Source organism: Bidens hawaiensis, unplaced genomic scaffold (genome assembly GCF_021521415.1).
Source record: "Bidens hawaiensis isolate Kalapana, Puna unplaced genomic scaffold, B.hawaiensis_p1.1 tig00027341_1, whole genome shotgun sequence".
Taxonomy (NCBI): domain Eukaryota; kingdom Viridiplantae; phylum Streptophyta; class Magnoliopsida; order Asterales; family Asteraceae; genus Bidens; species Bidens hawaiensis.
The window spans coordinates 66,826-93,876 of NW_027494429.1; the positions used below are offsets into that span (position 1 = coordinate 66,826).

The following is a 27,051-nucleotide window of genomic DNA, read 5'->3' on the forward strand; positions in this document are numbered from 1 at the left end:
TTTTGAGACCCGACAAGTATAAAACAATAATGTAACATAAAATCCATCATTTTTATTATATCTAAGGTTTCGGTTTACATAATAAAACAAATACAAAAGGGACCCGAAATTGACAAATGCCACATGTATATTAGGCTATTCGTAGTGGGCGACAATTTGGGAGTTTTAGGGCGACAACTTTATGGAACACCGCCCCTGGTGATTTGTGGGTGGGGGGGGGGGTTTGAATATTTATCGTTTGGTTTGTGTTTGTGTTTATTATTATTATTATTATTAGGAATATTGGTTTTAAATAATCTCAACTATGCCATATTGGTAAATATCAGTCCCAACTTTGGCCTTGCATGGTGGCGGTCCCAACTAAAGGGGCACTTGTTTTTAACGAGTCGCGACTCACGGTTTAATAACTCCCCTAGTCCATTGTTGAGTTGGCATGCATACGTGTCAAAAAAGGTCTACTTGGCAGCATTATGTGGCATTTGATGCTGAGTAGGCTACCTTGTTGGACCCACCACTAAATACAAACTTATTATCATCTTCATCAGATCTACACTTTGCAACCCACCACCACCACACCACCCCTGCAACCATCACCGGAACACACGACCACCACCATGTCTATCCCTTGCAACCAACACCGAAACCCATGACCACCACCATGTCCATTCCCTGCAACCACAACCGGAACCCATGACCACTACCATTATCTTACTCGTCGGCCAAGGGCGGTGATCTAAACAGAAACTGTCAGAAACCACCATGTTCTCCGGCCCCTGCAACTTTTGCTCGGCTTCTGTACCTGCAACTTCCGCTCGATCTCTGTACCGCCACCACGTTGGCACTCCGTCGCCACCGCCTCGTCTGCAATCATCGCCGGAAACACCACCATCTCCTACCCCATCAACTAAATCTAAGATATTACACTAAAATTGGTCGCTTCTCAATGTTCTATTCGAAGATAACGAAGAAAGCGAAAATTAGATCCAGAATTAGTTTGACAAAAACATGTTATGAAATAGGGTTAAAAGAGGGAAATGAATGTTGATCTTGAATAAGACACAATCTAGACCCTGAATTAGTGTTGGATGTATGATTTAGGGGTTGATTTGATGATTATTGTAGGATGAAATGATCTGATGAAGATGATGACGGTGATTGGGTTGTGGTGGGAAAGAAATGGGTGGGGAGTTAGGGTTTTATTATAATAATAATAATAATAATAATAATAATAATAATAATAATAATAATTATTATTATTATTATTATTATTATTATTATTATATTCTGGTTGCCATGTAAGCTGCCACGTAATCAGTTTCTTGACAAATAGGCATGCCACGTAAGCATCAGACTAACGGAGTTAACATCCGTTAGTCGAGGCCTGTTAAAAACAAATACCCCTTTAGTTAGGACCGCCACCGGGCAAGGTTAAATTTGGGACTAATATTTACCAATAGGACATAGTTAGGATTATTTAAAAGCAATATTCCTTATTATATATATATATATATATGTGTGTGTGTGTGTGTGTGTGGCTACAACACCATTACACTCCCAAAACAAAAACCGACCATTTGCTGACTAGGCGTCACATGGCGCAAGTCGCCCTATTTTGTAGCACCGCTTATCATCCTCAAACCGATGGTCAATCCGAGCGTACAATCCAAACCCTTGAGGATATGCTTCGATCTTGTGTTCTTGATTTTGGTGGAAATTGGGATTCTCATCTCCCGCTTATTGAATTCTCATACAACAATAGCTATCATTCTAGCATTGATATGGCTCCTTTCCAAGCTCTTTATGGTCGTAAGTGTCGTTCTCCAATTCGTTGGAACGAGATTGGTGAAACCCAAATCATCGGTCCCGAGATGGTCCAAGACACTACCGATCGTATCGATCAAATCCGCAAAAATCTCCTCGTTGCTAGAAGTCGCCAAAAGAGTTATGCCGACAAATGGTGAAAGCCTCTCGAATTCAATGTTGGCGACCTTGCCCTTCTCAAAGTATCCCCTTGGAAGGGGGTAGTCCGTTTTGGAAAGAAAGGAAAACTAGCCCCTCGTTTCGTAGGCCCATTCAAAATCCTCGAAAGGATTGGAAAAGTGGCTTATAAGCTCGAGTTACCGCAAAAACTTACCGGTTTTCATCCAACATTTCATGTCTCAAACCTCAAAAGGTGCTTAGCCGAAGGTAATCTCCATATACCTAGAAATGGCAATGAAACCCGAACCCGATGGGAAAACCCGAAACCCGACTTAAATGGGACGGGTAATACCCGAACCATTAGGGTTTGGGATTAGTTTTGAAATTTTTCGCGGGTTTGGGACGGGTTTGGGATTTCTAATATACCCGATTACCCGACCCGATTACCCGATAACGTAAACTCATTTACCCGTTATACACCCGATGTACCCGATAAGCTTATTATATTATATTATATATACTATATTCCAAATATATTATTTGTCGAAACTTGTTTATGTCAATTATTTGTGACATTTTATCTTTATGGTAACCATCTTTGTAATCGATTAGTTATATTTAGTTAAAACCCAATAGAAACCTAGCGGTTTTTGAGCCGGGTATACCCGACGGGTATTTTATCAAAACCCGATAAGAAACCCGAACACGATGGGAAAACCCGAAACACGATGGGGAAACCCGAAACCCGACGGGTAATTACCCGATTAAAACCCGACGGGTTTGGGACGGGTTTGGGATGGACTTTCATAACCGGGTATGGGTTTGGGAATACCTAAACCTGACCCATTGCCATCCTTACATATACCTCTCGACGAAGTACGTATCGATGAAACCTTGCAAATGATCGAAAAACCCGTTTTCATTTTTATTCTTTGGGGGTAACATGCATACTTATTCAAAACAAGAATGATTTATAATACTCTATCCTCAAACCACAAACTCTAGGGTGTATGATACTAGAATACTTGCTCTATTGTGTGTTATATGTTTCATATGCTTTACATGCACGAGTGTTTAATTTTATGTTGTTGTGGAGCCTCAATAGGTATGATCATACGTACCCCTAATTACTTTAGCCTTGTGCTAGTAGAATAGGGCCTCATTATCCGAATATGTCGTTTGTTACCGATTAGAAAGGATCCTCATTTACTTATAATTTATATACCGTAATTGTTGCTTTTATTTATAGTCTCATATACGTTTGTGGATTTTGTCTCATATTATATATACTCAAAAACTATGAAATTTCTCACTAACATACGTGTTGACAAATATTATTTTATGCATTGTTACAGGTTTGATTATTGGTTGATTAGAGTTCGAAGATGCTATTTTATTTTGAGACCTTTTAAGTTATTAGAAGAATGAACAATTAAATTCTTATATTTAGTGCTGTTATGTATGAACAAAATGTATTACTTTTGTGATTGAATGAAATTAATGAGTTATTTAAACATTGTCACTTTAATAGTGTCTTGTGTTCATGGGCAATCTGTTGCACCCCGGCATGTTCCGCCGCTTTTGGTCGGGGCGTGACAGAATCCACTGGGAATAAGCAAAGTATAATCATTGCTGATAGTGCTAAGTTATCTAAGGATGCCATTGAGAAGATATTGAAAGAGGTTGGGATATGAAGTCTAGTGTTAATATACTTAAATGTTTTCTTGTAATGTAGTATTTCATATTAAGTCCATATCCTAATGTATGTGTGTTTATGAATAAGACTAAGCAATATGACTTTTGGTAACATAACAATTTTCTTCCTACTTAACATTTCTGCTACCTTTTTTTTAATAACTTGTAAAATACACAATAATTTCTTCCCTATTTCCTTCTAAAGACTTTTATGTGTCTAGACTTTCACCCAAAGACTTTGCTTAAACAATCTCAATAATGAATTAATACATCCAATCACATCCTTAGTCAACAGCATGGGCGGACCCATTGTTAGGTTTGGTAAATCCTTTCGAGTCTGGTTCATTGCCTGGTCAACAATTGAGAAAGAAAGGAAAATGTCAAGTTTTCTCCTATTTATATGATCTGTAATATAATATTTTAAGACCTGCTAAAATTCGTAGTAATTTATTCTCTCTTTCCTTCCAATGACTTTTCGTCTCTAGACTTTTCATCCAAAGACTTTCCCTCACAAATCTCAACAATGAAACGATACATTCAAGGACATGTTTAGTCAACATACAAGCATGGACGGATCCACTGTTGGGTTTGGTAAAGCCTTTTCATGGGCTGATTCATTGTTTGGTCGACAAGTGAGAAACAAAGAAAAGGCCAAGTCAAGTTTATTTATTTTATTAAAGGGACCCGTTTAATGTTTCGTTGTCCTATGTTTTCTTCTATTTTAATCCCTTTATTGTAAAGATAAACCTTAGGTGCAGTCGTCGACGTACATCATCTTGATTGAACCACGTTATATTGTCATACTCTTAATTTTTTTTTATTATGTACGTCACCTTTTCATGTGGAATAAGGGACAAAATTTTTTCATTTTATACACCTAGTTTTAAGGGTAAAGTTAAAATACAAAGGACAACAAAAATGAAAAGGATGAGAAGGAATCCAGTCCATTGATCTTAGATTTAAATGGCTGAGATTAATTAAATAAATAAAAATTGATGAAAGGGCATGAAGGTAATAGCCCACCTTTGTTGACTTTCTCTCTTCACATGCAAGAAACATGTAAATTCCCCCCATTATTTTAAAATGTCCATAACTTTTTCATACGACAATATTTCTTTAAAAAAAATTCACCACAATAATAAGCGTTTTTTATCTTTAATATGAGTATCATATTGTTATATAAAAATAAAAAAAATTAATGGGTTTTTTAATTGTATTTTTTTGTTGTTAATTGTGTCTTTTAGTTGAGTTTTCATATGAATTGTATTATAGATTTTGATCATTTTATTTTTCAATTGGTACTCATATTAAAGACAAAAATTAAAACAAAGATTACGTCATTGTATTGTTTTGTTCGTCATTAACTTTTAGTTATTGTGTAATACGTTCATTGTCTTTTATTCGGATTGACATATGACAAATCCATTTAATTTGAGAAAAACAGTATTGCGTTCATTGTATATTACGTTCAAGTCATTGTGTGATATGTTGTTTCCATTGTGTTTTACGTTTCAAGTCATTATGTTATATATATTCATCATTGTGTCTTACGTTTTAGGTCATTGTGTTATACGTATTCACCATTGTGTCTTACGTTATAGGTCATTGTGTTATATGTATCACCATTGTGTTTTACGTTTCAAGTTATTGTGTAACATGTATTAATCATCGTGTTTTATGTATTAGATAATTTGTTGTTATTTTATCATTATTTTTACATATTATTATTACACAACGGTTTTATTAGTATTTAAAAAAACATAATTATGAGTTGAAAGACACAATGACGAAAAAATACACAATGATAAGCGAAAAGACACATTGATGTGCAAAAAGACACAATGGTGTCCGAAAAGACACAATGACGGAAAAAGACATAATGGTGTGCGAAAAGACAAAATGACGAAAAAAGACACAATGATAAGCGAAAAGACACAATGGTGTGCGAAAGACACAATGACGGAAAAAGAAACAATGATGTGCGAAAAGACATAATGACGAAAAAAGACACAATGATAAGCGAAAAGACACAATGGTGTGCGAAAAGACACAATGACGAAAAAATACACAATGATAAGCGAAAAGACACAATGGTGTGCGAAAAGACACAATGATAAGCGAAAAGACACACTGGTGTGCGGAAAACACAATGACGTAATTTTTGTTTTATATTTTATATAACAAAAATCATACTCATATTAAAGATAAAAAAACGTTTGTTATTATGATTATTTTTTTTTTTAAAATGTCATACGAAAAAATTATAGACGTTCTAAAATGATGGGGTATTAACATGTGCCTTGCATATGGAGAGATAAAATGTGTACAATTACCTCCATACCCTTTTCCTTTTGGTCCCCACTTGACACATGTCAATTATTTATGGCTTCTCACACTTATTATTTTTATTACTTTTTGTAAAATAACTTGACTCTAAGTTTTAATTATTTGTTTCTTCCATTTTAGGAAATATATTTACCCTTTTTAATAATTTTGGCCGTCAAGGATCATGGGACATCTCCCTGGCTGCTTCTACTCATAAGAATTGTTCGTCGGAATATATTAGACATTAATCCCCTCACATGTAATGTTTATGGGTTAGATTTGACAAAGTGTCAAAGTGTGTTTAGTTAATATTTATCAAATGTGAACATGTTTAGCAATACGTACAAGTTTTCTTAAATTCATTTTCATATAAATGGATTTATATAGCGTTTATAGGTGTTAAGTACCATATTAAAACTAGTCGGTACGTACTCGAGCGTATAGCCCTTTGGTATTAAAAACATCAACCTTTTTATTAAAACATTAAACACACATCTGGCATCCCTGGTTTTACTCGCAAACACCAAGTTTCATGATAAGACTTGACCCTCAACCTAAGACCATCCTCATTCAAAAACCAACTCAATTCCAATCTTTATTATAAAACTGATTTCTCTCTTTTTCACTTACCTAAGTTAACAAAACCAAACTTTTCTCACGCATTGACAACCCAAACCACACTATTTTTTATTAAATAAATATAATTTATAATTGTTGTTATTTATTTAAAGTGATTAAAAACATAAAAAATAATAACTTTATTTAAAATTTAACAATATATTTAATTTAAAAATATTTAAAAGAATAAAAAATATATTTGTACTCATCAAACATACTTCATAATTTTTTTATATTGAAAAATATATTTTTTCGAGCTTTGTTTTTAATAAAATTTATACCAAAAAAATAACCGAACAAGACTATGTTTTTAGATTTTTTAAAAACTTAGTTATCAAAAGTTATTAGAAGAAAACAATATTATAGTTAAAACTAATTAGTGTAAAATAATAAGGGAAAAATAAAAAAAATCCATAGAAAAGTTGACATGTGGTCATGTAAGGGTTTGCAAACTAGTTTTTGAGACAAACACTGGCGGATTCAGAAAATTTTTTCACGCTTCTGAAAACTTTTTAGTCGGTATTCAGTTGGCCATCGCTACATAATTTTTCCGATCATGTTCGGCCGATCGTGTCAAGTAATCAGTATATAATTTTTTTTGGTTCGCTTAGGCCCCACCGATTGGCTAGAATCGGGTCGGCTCGAGTAATATAGAAAAAAGATAATAAAAAAAAATGCGTGGAACTTCATTAGAAATGCTTAAATAATATGGCATATGTCTAAAATTGTTCTTTACGGATTTTCATTTTTTGAAGCTTAGCAAAAACATCATATAGTACGCATGTCTTTTTCAATAAAACAAATACAACTATCGTTTAAATTCTCATCACTCATTTGATTACGCAAATCAGACTTCACGTAAAAGGATTTTCAACGTATGTGGTTGTGAAGAGTAATACGATAGCTAGCCTCAATAAACTATAAACCAATACAAAATGAAGTTGGTGAGCAAACCAACATATGTAGAAAGCCAAAACATTTTCTATGAAGATTAAAGCTCTTATAATCCGTTGAATTCGGGCCATAGTAACTTTTTTTAATAAGTTAAATGTATATTGGCTTGAGAGTTTTAGGCTTGGATTTAAAACTTAGAAATAGATTGATTGGGCATTTGGCCTTAAATTTGTTTCAACTTAGTTATTTATATACATTTATATAATAATAAATGTACATTTGTGAACTTAATTTTTATTATGACCGCTCTCGAAATTTCATGGGGTCGTTCTTGAATTTTCACAAGATCTTTTTGTCGTTCTTAAAATTGCACAGGGTCGTTATCAAAATTCTACAGGGTTCGGTCGAGATTTTAACACATATATACCACTACAAAAATTTTTCTCACATGGGTCGGCCGACATACCATTCACTCTAATCTTTTGATTTTTTTCTTTTTTGTTCAAATAGTGTAACAAACCATAGATGGTTTGCTAATGTGAGTGATTAAAGAGGATGAACAGTAGCCCAATCACGATATAAATTAGATCAACAAAACCAAAACCTTGCGTGATGTGGACTAAAGCTTGAGTGGAGTAAAGAAAAGACCACTATGTAAACATGTTGACACAATTAGGTGCACGTACGCAAGTTGGCAACTATCTTCACAATTAACAATCTTGTAGTAAGACTTTAACATACGATATTAAACATTAAAGTAATCTTTTAAAGATCATTAACAGAAAAAAAGAAAGTGAAAGACTAGAAGAGTTAACATGCAAACTTAACGAAGACGCAAGGGCAAAAGGTCATACCTATCAACATCGTTGCTTGAAAAACCACACCAACCGTTGCAAAGTCATACCGACCTGCCATAGCCATTAAAAATTAAGAAAATAATAATAAAAAAACCTTGATATACTACAATAATTGTGAATAGCAAATATAGACATGGATAACACTAAACACATTATTTTTTTTGTAAGGAGAATAATATTAAAAACCAAAAAGAGGACAACTCACCTTTATAAAGATAAATTAACAAAGTTAAACCGATATCATTTTTCCGACTTTAATTCTAAATGTTTGTTTCTATGTTTCACCCATAAAAATGCACATCTTCTGATCTCATTAATCATGTTGTTCATCGAGGTAGGCTTGTTATTATAGATCATGTCATTCCAACTCAGTGGTAAGTCTTTAATATAAAATACTAACCGCTAGAGTTAGTTTAAAACTAAAAGGGGTCATGCGTAATTGTTGCCAAAGAGCAAGTGCCAAAAAGTGAAAAACTACATCTACAAGTGGATTAGAAAATAGAAACAGTCGCCTTTTTTGCTTCTTATTTATGAATATTCAACGACCAAACTTGGTCCATATCCATTACCAAACCTTGGAATAATATAGACCACATCCACATGTTGACTTTCTAAATTTCCACTTTCTTGCATAGGTTTCGAATCAAACAGTTCTTGAATTACAATCATCTTGGAGCACCATTTACACTTCTAATTCTAATCATGGGAGATGCAGTTATTTCAGCCCTTGTTAAGGATGTTTTGGAGAGCCTGGCTTCTATAGATATCCAAGGATGATATCTTGGCTCTTAAGGATATTTTGGACCGGATTGAAGCTGTTCTTCAAGATGCAGAACATAAACATAATAAGGAGAAGGCTGTAGAGTTATGGCTAAAGAGTGTCAAGTCAGCATCTTTGGAGCTTGAAAATGTGTTGGACGAGATCTCGACTGAAGCTTTGCTACAACATCTCCACAAAGAAAAAGGCATCGTATCCAGTGTAAGCGCCTTCTTCTCCTCCGATCATAATCCACTTATGTTCCAAGTTAGGATTGCTTACAAAGTCAAAGCCATAATAACAAAACTAGATGCCATTGCATCCAAGATAGTTGAGTTAAAATTAACGTCTTTAGTTGTCGTAAGTCATGTAAATGTGGGAGTTGAATGTGAGATGCCAGATAGGGAAACAAGCTCGAGTATACATTCGTTGGTTATTGTTGGAAGAAGTCATGATATGGACTTGGTAATTGACAGGATATGTAACAAAGATATAGGAAAACATGAGAATGGTGAGGTTCGGGTGTATGGTATATGGGGTGCGGGAGGTGTTGGAAAGACAACTCTAGCTCACCTAGTCTATAGCCATGAAAGTGTGAATCAGTATTTCAAGTTAAAATTATGGATGAATGTCTATGAAAGGTTCCAAGTTAAAGAGATAATAAAAGGAATCATCGAATTCATAGATAAACGTAAGTGTGCACTTCCACAACTAGATATGATGCAAGAGTCTCTTCAAAGCAAGTTAAAGGGGAAGAAATTTTTAATTGTGCTAGATGGTATTTGGATCGAAGACAGTGAAAAGACCCAATGGGACCAACTAAGTGAAACATTGAGTTGTGGTGCAGAAGGAAGTATTGTTGTGATCACAACGCGATCCCAAAAAACTTGTCGAATGATGGCTAAGGTTGATGCGTTACAACATGAATTGGATTGCTTGTCAAAAGAGGACGCATGGTTATTATTCAAGAAGCTTGCATTTGCAGAAGGAAGAGAAGGAGATGACATAAATGACTTAGAGCCTATTGGAAGGGAGATAGTTGAAAAATGTAAAGGACTACCGTTGGCAGTGAAGACTTTGGGTGGCTTACTGTGGTCCAAAAGAAGTACACGTGATTGGCTAGGTGTGAACGACAACAGCATATGGGAGTTGCAAGAAAGTAACGTTTTGCCTGCAATAGAGTTAACCTATGATTACTTGCTTCCACATTTAAAGAGATGTTTCGCTTATTGTTGTTTGTTTCCTAAAGGCTATGAAATGGAAAAGGATATACTAATTTCTTTGTGGGTGTCAAACGGTTTCATTCCACCCAGAGGAGAAATAGACTTGTATGCGCTTGGTGAAGAAATTTTTTATTGTTTGGTTTGGAGGTCTTTCCTTTCTAAGGTTGAGGAGTTCTCGGTTGATAGATATATAATGCATGATCTAATGCATGACATGGCACGCCATGCGACTGGAGATGATTGTTTAGTTATACAGCCTGGTAAGAATGTTATAATCCTGAAGAAACACTAAGTGACCCCGGCAGATTACGGATAATCTTAGGGTCAAGTAGATGTTTCACACGAGGATTAGGTCCGGCAAAGATGGTTATTCTTCTGATGACCTGCAAAACAGACACCGTGAGCTCGTCACTGAGAAGGGGGGGGGGGGGTACCTCCTTGTGACCACCCTCCGGCGTGAGAATCAGACTAGATTGCTCTGAATATAAATGTATATTAAGAGAAATAGCTAGAGCAGATAAGATATGTGATGGTATAAGATAGTATATGATACCATTCCAAGGTGTTGGAGTATTTATAGCCGAAGGTAGGTTTCCAAGCAGGTACAGCCAGCTGTATAATATTCATTTTCTACCAACTGTGGGCTACGCACGTGCCATGCTGGTGGTTGGTGGGTAGGCAGCGGCTGATAGTGACATGGCCGGCTGTGTACTATTCCTTTTCCACCAACTGCAGGCTATGTACGTGCCACGACAAGGGTTGGTGAGTAGGCAGTGGCTGATAGTGACATTTTGTACTAGAGCGTGCTCCTCGTCGTACTGTTGTCAGTGAGCTGTCACCCTGTGATTGGTTCATGGGCTGCTTTGGTCAGATCTTGTCTATTTTGTCCATACCTTGGCAGGTATAGTACAAAAGATCCTCCAGAAGCGTACGGATTGGCTCATTTGGGCGGGAGTATTCCCGCCTTGCTCATTCCTTCTTCAGGTGACATTACTGAATTATTGAGAGTTAGTGCCTTGTGCGTGTAGCCTTGCTATTAGTGCGGGTAGCCTTCCCTGATGGCTTGTATCCGCAGCTGCGGGAACAAGCGGGGTACTTCACCATTGGGAGGCTTTTCCTGCGGGAACAGCTGGCGTACTGCGCGTAAGGTCTTCATCTCTCTGAGCATGGTGGGTCCTGTGGAACCAGTTGGTCTTTGCGCAGACGTCCCTCTTCAAGGTGAGTCTTGCGGGTCCAACTGGGCCCTGCTGGGACCTACCTCTTCAAGTCCCCCCAGTCCAATGTTCTTCTCATGAATTATTAATAAGTGAGGTGAACTTTTGGACTTAAGCAAAGGGTTTTGAAAAGGGTTTTTAGTTTTAAGGTTTTCCGTGGGGATTCTTCCCGCGGTTTTCCTAATGTCACGTGCAGAAATTCCCGACTTTTCTGCTTGATCTTTGGGTATGATGCGGGTAGGTGTGTAACCTCCTCGCAAGTCAGGAGCGTTGAGTTTCACTTGTGTAGATTCTCCACGAGGTTTTGGTAGTTTTAGACATAGTGATCAATTATGTTAAACAACCAATTCCCTCTTGGAGCTTCAAACAATCTAGTTGTCAACGTTCCCGCTATGCGGGGATGTTATTTCCCTTTCCACAAGCATGGCCCAGAAGATTCTTCTTGGTTTCAATTCCCTGCAAGTGCTAAGTATGTGAAGGGTTTCGCCTTGACACTGTACCCGCACTCGTCTTATAGTTACTTGATTTCCAAGGTATTATTGGCTTCAATTCCCTGCAGGTGCTAAGTATGTGAAGGGTTTCGCCTTGACCTGTACCCGCACTTGTCTTACGGTTTGTTGGTTACCAAGGTATTCTTGGCTTCAATTCCCTGCAGGTGCTAAGTATGTGAAGGGTTTCGCCTTGACACTGTACCCGCACTTGTCTTACGGTTTCTTGGTTACCAAGGTAAGGGGGTATATTCCCTCTTATTTTTGAATCTTTGAATCTTTTTGAATCTTTTTGAAATTCGAAGAGTTGGTGAAAGGATAAGAACAGTCCAAACTGTTGAAGGGACGTTAGCGTCGTCCGACAGTTTCTTCTGACAGTTTCAGGACGTGCAGGCAGTTATGGCGACGTGACAGTATATGGTCATTCTAGACGCTTTTTCAGGCGCGTGGGCGCGAGTTTTCGGGCGCGTGGGCGCGAATTTTACGGCACGCGTCCTGTCGACAGCTGTTGCCAGCTTGCTTTCCACGTGTCGTTGTCTCATTGTGCCTGCGCTTTTCCCTCTCCCCCGCATTAAATTCATCGCATTCATTGCGATGGGTATATAAAGGGGGAAGAGGATGTATCTCAACTTACACCTTCACTTCACTCTTCTTCTTCTAAACGATTTCTGGCGAATACTTTAACTTTTCCGCCGAACATTCTCCTGAAATCGTTCTCTTTCATACCTCCAAAATGTCTTCTACTCATGATCCTGAGGTTACTGCCGAAGAGTCCGACGTATACCCTGAGAACCCGATGTCGGCGTCTGACAAGGACGATAAGAGTACTGCTGGCGAGTGCCAGTATGCTCTTTCTGTCGATCTATACAGCTATATCGTCAAGAAGTTCATGCTTGATCCTTACGAGCCTGAGTTTCCGGAGTCTCACCAGACGGTGTACGATGCCCCCAAGGGTAAGATAGGGGTTTATGCCTCATCATTCCTATATGGGAATCTCAGATTCCCATTAACGAAGTTCGTATACCGTGTTCTGGAGAAACACGGTGTACATTTGACGGAGGTGCACCCGATGGCGATCGCAAAGGTTCGCCACTTTGAATGGGTGTGCCGCATTCTGGGCGTTGAGCCCCGCGTCGACCGCCTGATGACCTTCTATTCCTGGAGGTGCATCCAGGGCTGGTATACCTTGGTCACTCGGATCAAGGGTTTGAAGATCTGTGCTACCGAGCGCAGTCTTCGGTCTTGGAAGCGGGAGTTTTTCTATATCTCCGCTCGCGTCGTCCCCATAGCGATGACGTTCGAGAACGGGAGAGCACTCCCAACCTTCACGCCTCCAACTACCAGGAGACTGAATGGTTTACCAAGATCTCCCGGATCCAGACTCCGGTTTACCTCTTTGCGGAGTCTGGGATGGTGATGCTCGGGATGAGCCGGGTATGGAAGGATGCCGGTTCTGGGATGCCGCAAGTACCTATCATCCTTGAATACGGTTCGAATTCTATTCCCTACGGTATGCTCCATCTCTTTTTGCTGATTTAGGGTTTTTCTTCTAACTGTTTTTCTGTTTATTTCAGAGGGAAACAACTTGCAATCTCTTCTGCAACCGCGTGAGAGCGGTGGTCCCGCTCGGCTGGGTACTCGTGCTCTTGATGAGAACGAGTTGCCCATCCTGGAGCAAACGGCGGATAGGTTCGTGGAGGTCTACCCACCGGGCCACGAGATTTTGAGCGCCACGCGGCCAGGTAAGGGATTCTTTAACCCTCGCCCTCTTCATGCTCAAACCTCTGCTGGAGTTTCCCTAATTTTATCATCTTCTGATGAGGGATCCGCAGATGGGCCTTTCTTCGTGAGGAAGAAGAAAGCTGTCGGTGTGAAGGGCAAGGCGAAGGTCGCCTCCACCGCCGATCAGGGAAATCGGTCCGACTCGGAGACCGAAAGCGAGGAGGCAGTGGGGAACCCTGGTGATGGTGTGACTACTGTTCCGGAGGTTGAGACAGCTATCACCTCCGGGAAGCCCAGTACGACGACGGTGACCGGCGTGAAGAGGCCGGCTCCATCGGGTTCGTCCCCGCCTGTCAGAACCTTCAAGCTCAAGAAAACTCGTAAGTATAAATTAATCTTACCCGCAATTCTTTCCGCCATTGTTTTTAATATTTTGTCTTCATGTAGGCGTGGATGCAACCGCATTCCAGAGTGGAGCGGGAAGGAGCATCTCTGGACCCATGACGGTAGGTTTGGTCAATCTACCTGAGGCGATGACCCAGGCGGCTGCGCCTGTTTGCAGTGTTGGTTCAGTTGCTCATCCCGTTGAGGCAACTGTTCCAATTGTGACGTCATCTCCGCCGGCTGTCAGTGCCATCTTTACTGCATCCTTCACTGAGCCGGCGGTGATTTTTTCTGCGGGCTCCTCCGCAGCGGCGGCCTCGGTTGTGAGTTCACCTCCAGTGAGTTCACCTCCGATAGTCTCTACCGCGGCGGCTTCAACCGTGCCTCCGGCACCGGCGACTACCTCGTCCCCGGCCGGTTCATCAGGTATGTTCAGGGTTGGGGCTTCTAGCCAATCTCTGCCTCCTTCCCATCTGCCTGACCTCTTGGATGGATATCCCTTAGGTTCGGGTGATGGGTTTGGCGGCTACCGGCCTGTTGTCGACCCTACAGGTGCGTAGGGTTATTTTGGCCTATTATCTTTTTTTTTTCTTTTTTTTTTATCATTTTTTCCTAACCGCTTTTTGTTTTTGCAGTTTCGGATTCCAATGAGGTGTATGTTCCACGGTGGAACATCCGCCGGGGAACAACCCTTCGAACGGCTGTGGACTGCGTCGAGTGGGCGCGTCACGCAGCCCCAAGTGGTGCGTTGGGGGAAGCCATGTCTAGCTACCAGAAGGGTAGGCTGACGAATGAGCTTCGGATTCTCCTTGCCCGGATGCTGCCGCGCGTCGAGTTGCTTTGTCGTGAAAATGACAAGTTAAAGGCGGCGCGTAGCTAGGAAGTGGCTCAGGCGCGGGCTATCCGGGAGGAGAACAGGAGACTTGCCGCCATTGCTGCGGAGAAGGAAAAGGCCTTCAAGGCCCTCGAGGTTGAAGTTCAGGCCCGGCTCGAGGCCTGTTCCAAGGCTACCCAAGCTGTTAACGAACAGCTTAGGTTGGCTAAGGAAACTGCGCGGAACGCGACCGAGAGGGCCACCAGAGCTGAAGCCATTGCTGAGCCTTTGCGCGCTGAGAATGAGGAGCTTAAAGCCAAACTAGAGAGGCTTCAGCAGGCTCATGATGCTTTGGCTTTAGAAGATGCCAAAAAGCTCCAAGAGATTTTGGACCAGAGGGGTATGCTTGACCACACTGAGCGTAAGCTGAAGGGCGTTGAAGAGGCTGCTGCTAAGGAAGTGTTGCTTGCCAACCTTAACAAAAATGAAGCTGAACGCGCCCGTGACCAAGCTCAAGATGCCCTCCAGGAAGCTCTGATCACCAAGGAATGGCTTCTACGAGAAGCGTTGTCGCAGGTATGCGTAGCTTCATAATATCTTTTCGCTTTTCTTTATACTTAGAAAAGTTGATACATATATATTTTTTTTGTAGGTTGTGCATCGGATCTTCACGAACACATCTTATAACGATGCCATGAGCGCAGCCCTCAACGCTTCCCATGAGGATGGGGAAAAGGCTGGTTTCTTGCTTGGTCTGGGGTTTGTTGAGAAGGGCATCCCGCCTTCCAACTTCCCTCTTTATGATGTGGACACTGAAGCTACTTACGACTAAGCAGTGAACCAGTATGCTGCCTTCCCGCATCCGGTGGTGGAGAAGGTGAACGAAATTGCTGCTGCTGATGATGGGCTAACTATTCTCAAGGCTTTCCTTGAACCGCCACAACCAACTGATGGTGCGGGTTCAAGTGGGTTTGGAGGGAGTGGTCCTGAAGTTTGAACCTTGAGATCCCTTCCCACCGTTAGGATAGATTTATATTTCTGTAGGCGGGTAGATACCTGGCCATTCTTGTAATGTTTGAATTTTTTATGAAATATAAATGTTTGTGCGGGTAGGACCGTCACTTTCACTTAATGACTTGCTTTATAAACGTTATATGACTTGCTCATGCATATTATAGTTTAATTTGGCACTTGTTTTGCCTCATAAACAATATATGATTCGCTCGTGCATACTTTAGTTTAACTTAGCAATTTTCCAAGTGTTTTGGATAAGTTAACCTTTCGACGCGTGGTTGTCAATTGGATAGTGTTCAGTTTCCTCTATCATGATTGTGCGGGTAGGACCGTCACTTTCATTTAGTGGGATGACCAATATTCACCTATAACTGACCTGCGTGAAGGTTTTCCTTATCTTTTCCTTAGAAATTTTTGCCGTTTTGTGTTTATGCGGGTTTTGCCGCCTTCCACACGCAACGACTTACTTCCCCACTTATTTATGCGGTGAATACCGGCATATCAGTGTTTTGAATAAGTTAACCTTTCGACGCGCGGTTGTCAATAGGTTAATGTTCAGTTTCCTCTATCATGGTTGTGCGGGTAGGACCGTCACTTTCATTTAGTGGGATGACCAAACTTCACCTATAACTGACATGCGTGAAGGTTTTCCTTAGAAATTTTTGCCGTTTTGTGTTTATGCGGGTTTTGCCGCCTTCCACACGCAACGACTTACTTCCCCACTTATTTATGCGGTGAATACCGGCATATCAGTGTGGTCAGATCATAAGTATAAATGTAAGACCATCAGCGTCAATGTGATAAGGAGAATCATTTCCATTAGAAGTGGCTCTAGGCCTTTTCTTTACAAGTTTGGAATTGATCTACATGCAGCCTGTGTAATTGAGCTCCCTTCCATGTTCTTGGGATGGGGGTGTCATCGAGCCTTTCGAGCCGATATGCACCTGGTTCGGAATCTCGTTGTTTACGCAGTATGTAGTCTCCAACATTGAAGCTGCAGTTTCATCCGTGTTTTCCCCAATTGGGGTTCTACACGCATTAGCCTGCTTAGCGTCCATTACGCCACGAGGTGAGTGAGTTTCCCATTTCTGACGAATGCTTCGACGACGTCCTTCAAGGATACGCATTCCTCCGTGGTATGGCCTTTTGTCCTGTGGAAGTCACAGGATTTGCTCTGATCAGCGTTGTGACGCTGTCGGATTATTGGAGCCTTTGGCCATGGGAGCCTCTCGGTGGCAAATATTTCGGTGACGCTTTTGGTGAGTGGCGTCCATCTGGAGTTCCGGTTCGACGACTGCATGTTATCCCTTCCGCCTAACCGAGGGTGCGAGCCGGATGAGGTGTCAAAGTTTACCCTTGACTGCCAAATACCAAGCTTCCTCTTTTTGTTTTGTCGGGCGGTAAGGATGTTGTTTTCTCTTGTTTTTTGAGTGTAGAGGTTTGTGCTCTGGGGAAGATCTCTACCCAGTTGCTTTTCCGTTTCCGCGAAGCGTTTAGCTGCTGTCATGATGGCATCCCACGTGGATGGCATGCCATCTTTACCCGTTAAGGTGCGGATGAGCTCTGGGTCTTCCGCGCCCTGGATGAAAGCAGCGCGAACAAGATCTTCGCTAATAGTGCCCAGACTTAGCTTCTTTGAATTGAAACGCGTGATGAAGTTTAGTAAAGACTCATCTTCCTCTCGGATGCAGTTGAGGATCGTCCATTGCTCTTTAGTATACTTTCTTTGTTGACTGAAGTGTTGGCTGAACTTCTGCTGGAAGTCTGCCCAATCGTAGATGTGATGGACCGGTAGACGGTCGAACCACGCTCTGGCTTCCCCAACAAGCGTCATTTGGAACATGTAACACCACGTGGGTTCCGTCCAATTGCTGACGGTAGCCCCCGCTATGAATCTGTTCAAATGATCGTCTGGGTCAGATATACCATCATATGTGCCTATGTTGGACATTTGTTTGGCACTTTTTGGGGCAATTGCTTCCGCAATGTCCCTTGCAAATTTGGACGTTCCCGCATTTGCAACAGTTGGTCTGAAGGTTTTAGAGAAGTCACGTGGGTTTCCACCCGCGTTTTTTTGTTTAAAGGTTTCTCCAAAATTTCTTCTGTGGAAATCTGCTTGTTTACGCTTCCCTTTCGCCCTATGGCGCGGGTTTGCGTCACTGTCAGATTCTTCCCAATCTTTATCATACTCGCACTCATTACTCATGTTGAGCTGTTGTCGAGTGCTTCCGATTTCGTCAGCCTGTTGGAGTGAACGTAAGCGTTCATCCAACTCAGCTTGGAATTCCTTCTGACGTGCTTCCGCCCACGCTTTAACTTGATCAAGTGTTTGGCGGGGGAGCCTCGTCTGTTGTCTCTCCAACTGGGTATCGGTGAATCCCAGGGGAGGATTATTTACTGCACTTGCCCCGGCTTGGGTAACCGGGGTAGTGTTCGTAAATATTGTGTACTCGCCGGTGTTCCCCCCAGTAGCTGGGGTTGTGGTTACCGGAGTTTCTTGGTCACTCGTTGGCCTTGGCACCGGAGTAACATTAACCATATTTCCAGAGGTTTTGAAAAAACTGAGAAAATTAGTTCTAGCTTTTATGCACGGATGGCGCCAATGAAGAAACACTAAGTGACCCCGGCAGATTACGGATATTCTTAGGGTCAAGTAGATGTTTCCCACGAGGGTTAGGTCCGGCAAATATGGTTATTCTTCTGATGACCTGCGAAACAGACACCGTGAGCTCGTCACTGAGAAGGGGGGGTACCTCCTTGTGACCACCCTCCGGCGTGAGAATCAGACTAGATTGCTCTGAATATAAATGTATATTAAGAGAAATAACAACTGGGCCCTGCTGGGACCTACCTCTTCAATATCTTATACCATCACATATCTTATCTGCTCTAGCTATTTCTCTTAATATACATTTATATTCAGAGCAATCTAGTCTGATTCTCACGCCGGAGGGTGGTCACAAGGAGGTACCCCCCATCTCAGTGACGAACTCACGGTGTCTGTTTTGCAGGTCATCAGAAGAATAACCATCTTTGCCGGACCTAACCCTCGTGGGAAACATCTACTTGACCCTAAGATTATCCGTAATCTGCCGGGGTCACTTAGTGTTTCTTCAAATCCCAAATGAGGTGCTTCATTTGAGTTCATCATGTCCAAATTTTCTCTTTTCACCACAAGATTTAGAAAAGTTAGAATCGTTAAGGTCAATATTCATGTTCCGAAATATGAATGAAGATAGCATTAGCCAAATTTTCAACCACGTATACTTGAGGGTATTATACTTGCCTGGGATTTGGTTAAAGACATTGCCAGAATCAGTTTGCAAACTCAAACATTTGAAATACTTGAATTTATCACACTTGGGTATAGCAGTCTTACCTGATTCTATTATTTATCTCCAAAACTTGCAAGTGCTGCTTTTGTATTCTTGTAAGAAACTGCGTGAATTGCCCAAATCAATTTGTGAACTCAAACAGTTGACCTACATGAATTTATCACACTCAAGTATAGAAGTTCTACCTGAGTCGATTATTTATCTACAGAATTTGCAAGTGCTTCTTTTGGATTCTTGTCCTCTACCTAAGTTGCCTGAAGGCCTACGAAATATGAGGAATCTTCAACATTTGGACATTGGTTATTCAATCACGCATTTGCCATTAGGAATCAAAGAACTAACTAATCTACGAAAACTTTCAATGTTTTGTCTTGGTAACAACAGTGGTGCTAAAATAGGGGAACTGGGGGATCTAAATCTTCTCGAGGGGGAGTTGGAAATAGTAGCTCTTCAGAGTGTTGGCGGTTATAATGAGGCCCAGACTGCTAATCTCAAATCCAAAAGAAACCTGCAGGTTTTGATCTTACGTTGGTCTGGTATTCGTACATGGGATCCGAGAGGAAGTATGAGAGTTGCACATGATGAAGATGTTCTCGAGGGATTAGAACCAAATCCAAATCTTAAGAAATTAAAAATATTTGTTTACATGGGAAAGACCATTTCTCCATGTTGGATGGACGGTTTAAGGAATTTGGTTGAAATTAGTTTTTATTATTGTAAGAATTGTGAGCATATCCCACCACTAGGGAGATTACCCAATCTTGGGGTAATTCGCTTGTCGATGATGGATTCTTTGAAATGTTTTCATAATGACGGGGATAACATGGTTAGAAACACCACCACTATGTTTCTCAGTTTAAAAATGCTAGACGTTTATAATTGTCCGAATTTGATTTCCTTGCCAAGTAACCTTCCAAAACTCGAAGCATTAAGATTGGTGGAGTGTGACAAATTACTTTCTCTACCGGATGAGATACAAAGTTTCAAGGATCTGAATAAACTTGTGATAATTGATTGTAAAGTTCTAAGTAAAAGGTGTGAAAAGGAGATTGGTGTAGATTGGCATAAGATTTCTCATATACCCAATATCAGAACTGACTCTCCAAGATAAGATTAATTTTCCACATCATAACTTTGTGTCATTATGCATACAGTACTAGCAAAATGGGGTTTGAATATAGCTAACAAAAGTTCATTAAAATCCTATTCTTATTTAGTTTCATATGATGGTGAAGATGAAGATAAGATTGACGAATTACGGGTGCAAGGTGAAATCATGGTTTCCTCGAATGCGAATAGTTTTATTTTGGTGCAGTTGTTGGTGTTGACTATTGAGGAGGTCAACAATGGGTCTGTACCAACAAGTTTTTTCAGGGCGTCACAAATTTCCGGTATTCATATATCTATCAAAAGAGTTTTTTCGAGCTAGGTCACCAAATTTTTTATTTATTTTTTTATTTTATCATAATAGCTCGGGTTATGTCACTAAAATATTATATGCTTTTTTGTCTAGATCTAGGTTGATTTGGTTTATCATAATAAATAGTATTGGTTATTGAATTTCGGTTCTTTGCAAATGATTTGATTTGTTAAGTATGAATTTTGAAGGCGGTTTCAGTTTGTCAGGAATCCCGTATTAACCAAAGGCGAGTTCATTGGCCCTAACTCATATACTCATATTTAACCGATGAATTGGCCATTTATAGGCTACCCAATTTTTAGTCCTACTTCTCTCGAGTAAATTAGTCCCAATTCCTATACCCTAAATTTTTATTTATTCAACTTTGCTACTACTCATCCCAAATCCCTAAGTACCAAAACTCTGGTCATGGCTTCTAGCCTTGTACCAATACTTATGCATAGCTTAAGTGGGTTTTGATCAAGCATTCTATTAAACTATTGATGTGTGTGTGCGCGCACGACATTAACATGCTTAATTTTAGAAATAATTATCAAAATTAGAATTCATAGCAAATCAGATTTATCCTTTTCATATAATTCACCAAATCTCCAAACCATGAAAAAAAAATTATATTTTGAAATGATGTATATATGAATTAATAGAAATCAATGTAATTTATATACCTAGCCCAATTCCTTTTCTTGGACCCATTGTATGGTGCCCCAAAACTTATATTATAAAAATCCTAACTGACCCAAACTAAAAGGTCAAAATCTGCCCAAACATTTTATATTAATTATAAAGAGTAGTCATAGCTTTTTAGATGAATATGAATTGTTCGTATTAGTTTGTTTGTGTATTTTTAACCAACCAAATGATCGAACGTTTATGTCAGTGTTTAGTCGCTAAAAGTTCAATGTGCTCGTGTTTGTTTATATCTAACATTTCTGATCATTAAAAAAATAGTCTATGTTAAGGGTGTTAAAGAGTCATGATTATGATTGACACGTTTAATCTAATTTGACATAAAATACACAATAAAAGTTTATTAAACAAACGAATCAATGTGTGAATACATCTATAGTTAACACAAGACCAACACGAATCCGTTTTAGACCTGATGTTTGGTTCATGTCATATTAAAGTTCACACCTCTTATTATAGATGCACGTTTATTGGCATCATGTTTGACTAAGCCTATTGAACCGATAGTGTTTCCACTTTGTGTTTTTATACCATTGGATTTATGTGCCGGTGAATGAAGTCGACACTCAAATGCACCCATTCATTTTGGCAGGCTTACACTAACTAAAACAAAATATGAAAACTACTAGACCCAAAAATTTGAAACATAACCACAGAACACAATTTGTTGCTTGTAGTGTGGACCTTGTTTCTTCAAGAATAACATCAGCATCATCCTCAAGGACAGAGACTCTACTATGCATACATCTAATGCAACACAAAAGCCACCAAAAACGTTACATTCTTCATGCATTTTTCATTTGTACACTATAAACTAACTTAAACGTGTAATAGTAAGCCTAAAGACTTATACTGAAAGAAATGCATAACTACGTCTCTACTATGCATACCTTAGGTGCATCTAAGGGTTTCTTCTGTTTGATGCCGCGGGTCCGAATGCCAGTCATTTGCCATATTCCCGTGTTAAAGCCTAGGTGAAGCACCCACTAGGTGGATTAGGCCTCACGCCAGCGGACTATCTTGAGAGCTTTCCAAGGGGTTTAGCTAAGTTTTCATCAAAAATCAGCATAATTAACGTGCTATTTTTGGCAATAAAGGTTTACATGTTTTTAGACAGAAAGTAAATTAAATTAGCAAAAACATTAGGGAACGCCTTTGATGACAAAATAGGAGCCCTGGTTGATAAAATTTGGGTCTGTAAGTTGGGCCAACGTTTGCCACATGATTTGGTTTGTCAAGACCTTCTCGTCTGATGATTATGGATTCGTAATTCTACTGCAAGTTTGTTGTGTATAATTTACACGTCAGGAGTACCTTCTTTGTAATATATATGTATACCTATAAATATACAAAGTAACAAATTATGCTTGTTTGAGCTAGAGCTTTTTTGTACTTAATTTCAATTTGTTCAACTAGTTCAAGTAAGAATCTTTAAACTTCTTATCATAATATAATGCGCGCGTGTTTCATTTGTGGCATGTATATTATGTGTATACATATTACAAAGTAACAAATATAAAACTAAATGTGATAACGTTGTCGTTATTAGGATTTGGAATCATCAGAAGCAAATTGTCTCAAACAATACGGATTTTCAGAAGTTCAAAAATGATAGTGATGTATTGTTTTGTCTCTCTATGAATGAAGATATAGATGGGAATGGAAGAATGACAGTTGTGTGTGGACCTTTTCATTCAAATCTCGACAAATGCTCTTTATTCTAGGTTAGTTCAATTTCACAGCCATATTTATATTTAGTGATTAGTATGTTCTAGTTTAAAATATAAGTGTAAAGATAAACAAGAAGTGTATGGTTTCACACTACCTACTACCTAGTACAAGTACTATATATAAGAGTAAAACTATATGGCCTCAACACTGTTGTATATACACATATCGCTAAAGGTATTAGGGATCTATTACTTATTAAAATCGATTATTTGCTTGTTACTTTTTAAAATTGCCATTTGGAATTAAACACTTCAAACTGTTTATTAAAATTTAGATGCATTCCAGGAGTCTAAAAACTGTTACGTAGGATGGGAAGCTGTTTAATTGACTTGTTAATGAGCAATTAATCAACTTCAAAACGACTTTGAACATAATATAAAAGGATAAATTTATGTCATTTAGCAATGATTATTACTATTACTAATATTACTACTATTATTCTCATCATCATCAAATTTACCATAGGGAAATCTTTATAACTACCTTAAGCGGGGAGAATACAGGTACTATTGATGTAATATATAGGTACTTGGATGATGGGACTATTATTGGTGGTGCCAACGAAGTCGCTAAAGCCCTAGACATTATCAACTCGGAAGGGCCATCATTGGGGCTGCAACTTAATATTAAGAAAACCAAGGTTTTTTGGCCAGCGTGTAATGGGGTGAAAGTCAAAGATGGGCTCTTCCCTAGTGGGATTGGTAGACCAGAGAGAGGGGTAAAGCTCCTTGGAGGGGCTGTTAGTCGAGATCCCTACTTTATTAAGGAGTTGGCGAGGCGGAGAGCATCTCGTGCGGTTGATCTTATGAAACTCTTACCTTGCCTTAGGGATCCCCAGAGCGAACTCCTCCTGCTTAGGTCTTGCATGGGGTTGCTAAGTTGCTTTTTGGGTTACGAACATGCCACCCCCATATGATGGATGATGCGGTATCCTGTTTTGATAAGGGGCTACGAGAAGCCATCGAATACATAGTTGTATGTGGAGGCCCGTTCTTTGGTGATCTTCAGTGGCGACTTGCATCTTTACCGATGCGCTTAGGGGGTTTAGGCCTTCTTTCGGCTCATGATGTTGGGGTTTACGCTTTTGTAGCGTCGAGGGCTCAGTCTTGGAAGCTACAGAATCACATCTTAAGGAATAGCGGAGTTGTCGACCTTGGACCCAGACTACGTGCAGGCCCTGGAACGCCTAAATGGCGCTCTCCCAGACTTTGACATTGGCGGTTTCTCTAATATGGACACCGCCCCACCAAAGCCTCAAAAAACTTTGGCGAATGCCCTTTTTGGAAAAATCGCTCAGAGCCTGGGAGAAGTTTTTGGATTGTCCCCCCGACATAAGGCGGTTTTTGAATGCTTACAAGGTCCTCATGCCCAAGATTTTCTGACCGTTATCCCGATTGATGGCTTGGGCTAAAGCATGTCTGCGGTCGAGTATAGGGCCATTCTTGAGTACCGTTTGATGGTCCCAATGTACCCAGAAGACGAAACATGTCCGATCTGCCGTAAGGCCTGCCTGGATAAATTCGGAGAGCATGCGGTTCATTGCAAGGAGATGCCTGGGTTCAAATACCGACATGATTGGGTGCGGGACGTTCTTTGGGACATCTTAAGGCGAGCTGGGATATCAGCTAAAAAGGAAGCCCCCGTAAACTTCCTTACAGACCCCACGGAAGGGAGATCCACTCTACGACCGGCAGATTTGCTCGTCTTTGGTTGGGCCGGGGGAAAACACGCTTGTGTTGACCTCACAGGGGTATCTCCCTTAGCTAGTTTGAGGGATAATGGGTTTGTAGCTGGGAAAGCAATGAAAAGGGCTGAAACGAAGAAGGTGGAGAAACATGCTAAAGCCTGCGAAGAGAACCAACATGTTTTTGTCCCTCTGGCTTTTGATACATTTGGCTCCTTGGCACCGGAAGCTATCCGTTTTCTAACCAGGGTCCAACAGGTTGTGCATAGCAATGTGTCGACTCCAAAGGGGCAGGGGTATGCCTTTAGCAGGTTAGGGTTTGCAATTCAGAAAGGGGTGGCGGCGCAGCTTGTTGCCCGCCTACCTGCTATATTGATGTAATATCTATGTTTCTACATATTGGAACCCAATTTTTGACACATCTAACAAAAAACAATTTTTTTTACATATAACCGTTTTATATTTTGGTTACACAATACACAATTGTACTTATTGTTCTAAATGTATCTCTTTTATTTTGTAATACATGTTTCTAACCGTGTCGTACATGAGAAAATAACTAGTAATATATTAAATTCTATTTCTTTTAAATTCAGATTTTATTTTGAATGACATGTACACGTTTTTCTAGTTGTGTATGTTGTTTTCTTTTTCTGATAGATAAAGTCGATAATATATAACTTAATTGTTATATCTTACTAAATTTATACAAAACACATCAAATTATAATATGAAATTGCTGGCGAGAAATAAAACAAGAAGCATATTGTAGTGAAAACAAATTATCGAGTTCAGTGAATATATCTAAATTGCATGGGAAAATGTCATGCATGGCATTTCACTGATTACTACAAGCGCATGCTATGTCATGCCAATCTTATACTATTCACATGCGTATATGATATATCATCTCCATCAGCCCCATGTCATGCCAATCTATGCTTAATATTTGCGGGTGAAAACAATTTTATTATTTAAAATTGTAAAAGAATTAATGTAGTTCTTTGAAAAGATTTACATTTAAGTTCTAAGCTCGTATATGCTTAAGCTTAATGTGTGATACATGTTTTTAATTGTAGTAGATCCTAGATTCATTCAATGGTTTCCATAAGAATACGGGTTCTATAGATATTAAGATAGTAAATCAAAATGTCATATGTGATGGGGGTGCAGCCCCTCACATACTATAAGTCGATCCATCAAAACTCTTTCGTGTTTTATATATATGGTCTATATGGCATATATATATATATCTATCTATAATATTATAAACGAAAGCTCAAAAATCCTACGTATCGCGATGTGGTCGCTCCTCCTTTTCTATAGAAGCCACCAGATTGCTTGATTTTTAAATGGAGGCTTCTCATGCATTTGACCCGAATTCACGGGTATGAGTCTTACCAAACCCAGACAGTCCTTAAACGGGTTATAACATCTCATTATAACTTCTCTTAACATTTTCTTCTTTCCTCTGCCTGCGAGACCTTGCTCACGCCCACCTTAGCGCTGGTGTGGATTGAAACACGGAGAAGATTGAGCGAAGGTTATGGTGGATTGAAAGTCTTTCTCTATCTTCACAATTGCAAAACCTTAACTTTCAATCAACGATTCCATGGTGCGATTTCATCGCTTCAGCAACACATTAATTGCGCACTAATTTTGAATCCTTTTTTTGCAGACGTCCTTTTCTTCTTATGATAATTTCAAATCGAATTCATTAAGTAAGTTGTATCATTGCCCCTAATTTATATGTATACCTAAAATTGATTGACTTTTATTCTATATTTAAGATCGGCCTTTGTTAACTATTAAAGATTCATAGTTCTTTATTAATTAGGTTTTTTCGTTAATTTTTTTAAGGTTTTATGATATATATTATTATTATTATTATTGTATTCAATTTCAAAAGGTTATTTTCGTTGGTGTTCTTATTAGTGTTATTTTTCGTTACGCCTTTGTTAGTTATTGAAGATCATTTGAGGTTTATGATCCCGATAACTAAATCATGACTGGATAAGTTGCTGGAACTTTACACTCTTCTAAATCATATACATTTAATATTATTATTATTATTATTATTATTATTATTATTATTATTATTATTATTATCATTATTATTTTGTATATGATTGGAGCGGTTTGTTACAATGAAACTCTAATTGATCTAGAAGAAAGTTATCGTTGCTATTCATCGATGTTAAAAGATCTTATTGCTACAAGTATCATGTTCTACAACTATTAATCTTTGTTTCTATAGGTTTGACCACAT

At 39.4% G+C, this 27,051-nt stretch overlaps 1 pseudogene; it reads left to right on the forward strand.

The window, feature by feature from the left end:
- The first annotated feature begins 8,274 nt into the window (after nt 1–8,274).
- Nucleotides 8,275–20,549, forward strand: LOC143575355 (putative disease resistance protein RGA3; annotated as a pseudogene).
- Nucleotides 20,550–27,051: the final 6,502 nt, after the last annotated feature.